This window comes from Cupressus sempervirens, chromosome 11 (genome assembly GCF_028749045.1).
Source record: "Cupressus sempervirens isolate cs-2001-9-10 chromosome 11, ASM2874904v1, whole genome shotgun sequence".
Classification (NCBI taxonomy): Eukaryota; Viridiplantae; Streptophyta; class Pinopsida; order Cupressales; family Cupressaceae; genus Cupressus; species Cupressus sempervirens.
In genome coordinates this window covers 233,944,274-233,947,882 of record NC_143128.1, presented here as the reverse complement: position 1 = coordinate 233,947,882, position 3,609 = coordinate 233,944,274, and positions in this window count along the sequence as shown.

Here is a 3,609-nt window from a genome sequence, read left to right as displayed (position 1 = left end):
AAAATGATGAATTAAAAGGATAGGTAAAGGACTTATATCAAATATTTGAACTCAATTTTTTGTCTCCTATGCTACTCTCATGGATCAATAGAGACAAATTTGGGCTTAAAACCACCAAATTTGTGAAACCTAGAAATTATTTGACAATCTATCAAGGGTTACTTTCTCATGATGGTGACCTCTACAACCTTGCTAAATTATGTCTAATCTGAATTCTAATTTCATAGTTCCAATAAATGAGGAAAATGGTACTCAGATATGTAATTATTCCTACCTTTTGAGATCTACTGATGTCTAAAATTTTGTATTTTCGGTGGATATGCAGGGATTTGCCTCAATCAAGTGCCCATGTTGGTGGTTTCCAACTCCACAAATAGCCTTATTCGAATTGTAATGTGTGTGATGCTCATGCATGAGATTTAAATGCATAATGCCAAGATCTAAATCCCTACATCCAAAACCTAGCATAATTTTTTATGTTTGAATGAAGATGAAGCCACAATACATAGAGTTAAGGATAACCTAGAAAGCATACCAAAACCCCAAGGCTTAAGTAATCTAAGCCATACTCATAATCCATATTTTCTACTCCATGACTGAATTTTGAATGCTTTATTGATAGAATGGAAGGAGGATAATTAAGAACTCTATTACTTAAAAGGATGTTTCATGAGCCTCCTTACTTTCGCCTTGTAAATGTACTAAGAAAAATTGGGATGTCCACAATGACTTGTCCGTATGAAGTATATTTGTTTACTTCATCTTACTTGATTACTTGGGTGTGCTTATGTATCCTTCTACCATATGCCAAATGAAGCAATTAAGGGTTCTTATAAAGGATTCTAGATTAATTTTCTTTTGTAGGCTAACCTGGCTCAAAAACCAATCTCTAGATCAAACCTTGAGAAAGGAGCCAATGATGAGGACCCAAAATGGGACCCATGTAGAGGCACATTACATCCATATTAGGAAGGGTGCACTGCATCCTTTCCAACCAAGTATAGTAGCCCCTGAGACAACCTCAAGACCCTAGACAAGTCTAAGAACTCAAAAATTAGGTGCAAATTTTGAGGAAATTGCATTTTAGTGTGGAAAGAGTTGAATTAATTGAAAGAAGGGGAAGGGAAGGATTTAAGTAAATATGTTCTACCTCAAGTTTTGTATTATAGGATAGGAATGCCAAAGAGAACTTATTAGGTCCTACATAGATCCATTTTAAGAGGAGGATAAGAGAGATATGCAAATGCATCTTAAATGTAGTTTTACTATTAAATTACATTAAATGGGTGCTAAATGGTCATAAATTGAATTGCTTCCAATTTAAGATGGTACAATAGCCCCCACTTTTGCTAGATATGACACCATATAAATATACAAGATAAAGTAAAGAAACATTTTACTTAGAGAAAAGAAGCATAGGAAAGTCCACGACTTCACAATCCTACAAGAAAGTATTAGTACCTCCACCCTACAGAACACACGTTAGTGAAAAATATAAAATCATGTAGAGCCTACTACGAATGATTATGTGAGGTTCATCAGAGCCCATATGCCCCCTATTTTGGCCTTCTCTTTCAGAAAAGGGTAAAACAAGGTGATTTAGCTAGCCTTATGAACTAAAAATGTAGACTGATAAAAAAGGCCTTCAAAACTAGTGAGAAAGGTATCAAAGCTTAACTTAACCAGCTTGAAAGGGAGGGTAACTGAATCACAATTCTAAGCTTCTAATGGAAAGAAAATTGAGTTACACAGCTCAAGTTATGATGAAAAGAGTAAATGCCTATTCTAAATGGATAGAAACGAATCAACTAATTATAAAATTAATTTACCCTCAAAAATTATTAGTAGAGATGCTTACCCTTCATTTGCTACATTTTCAATTTGAAGAAGTTGAAGAGAAGTGTTGAGGATGAAGAAACTAGAGCCCACACAGATAGAAGTTTAGAGAGCAAGCATTGAAATCGATGACCTTCTTGAGATAAGTGATAGTATAGAGTGATCTTTGCCTTGATATATGTGTTTAAGACTTTTTTTACCACATATTTTTGGTTTTTATGATATCTATTTGATGTATATCAAAGATTTTTATTTCTAGGATAGACAAATTTTGACCTTGATCAAGGAAGTCAACCTTGACTAGGAGAAAATCAACTTTGAACAAGTGAAAGTAGACCTTGATTATGAGAAATTAAGCATTGGCTAGATTGATTAGGATTTCTCATAGTTTGAAGATTGTAGTATTTATTGACTATTTTATGTGATTTATAGGAGTTAGTGTCTCTATAGGAGCATTGAATGTCACAATCGATGGACTTCATTTAAGAGAGTATTCAAAGAAATAGTGAAGAGGGTATCCAACTGCTTAGAGATGTGGGCCTATATTGGGTAGGCCAACTTCCATACATGAGATTCCACTAGGGTATAATTTTAGCCTTGATAGAGTAGTGAAATGAGGATACATGCACATTATATCTTCTAACTAGAGAGATCATTGTGACTCTCAAGGATGTACATTAGATACTCCAGCTTCCTATTGAGGGCTCCCAGTGAGGCCACATGTCAGTATAGATGCATAGAATATTTTGGTAGAGGATTATTACTGTATGGGATATAGACCACAAATGAGATCTAGAGAAGATCAGATCAATCAACATGACATTATGGTAGGAGCTACTCCTTTTTTGAGATGATGGATATGTTGTATACTAACCTATATCATGACCCCAAATGGTAAGGAGACAATGTCTCTATCACCTTTTATACATTTGGTACAAGGAGTGGAGAGAGATTAAGCAATGATGGCATGAGGTAGGAGTATGCTAACAACTCTATATGCAAAGTTGAGAAAACTTACCAGATACCAGAGTGATAGCTTGATAGTGTGTATACTCTTATAAGTATGGTTGTTTGAGAATTTTGCATGCACCAAGCTAGAAAGAGTTCTAGTGGCATTAGAGAAGAGCTTCCTAAAAGTGTATGCTTATCCCCTTGCAAAGATGTGGCAATTTAGAGATACACTATTTTGGAGAGTAAGATTTGATGAAATGCATGGAGACGAGATAGTATGGAGACCATACCTCTATACAGAAGAGTGGTTTGAGACTACGTACCAAATAAATAATCACAAAGGAGAAGATTCTTAGAGGGATGGTAGAGTCATATGATTGTACCATAATATTATAATTGAGTACTGAGGCAATTTGCCTCATAATGGGATGTACCAAGTGGGGTGTCATAGTGTATGTATCACACTAGATATATTTAGAGACACAAAGCCATACATCAACCTATAGTAGCTAATATCATCCCCAATTATATAGAGAAGGGAGAGGATTTCCCAAAAACAACAAAGATATACACTAGCTATACAGATGATTACATATATGACTGGACCAGAGAGGGAGTAAGACCTATCTTCCCACTAGAATAACCTATAGGTGATTGAAATTCATTCTATAGATCTCATAGAGGAGCTAGCAGAGAGGAGGATGTAATAGTAAAGGAGGATGAGGATATGGAGGGCAAGGATCAACCAACATATGAGGCGATAGATGAGGAGATCCCTGAGCTAAAGGAGAGAGGATATGAGAGACAAAAACCTCCAATAGA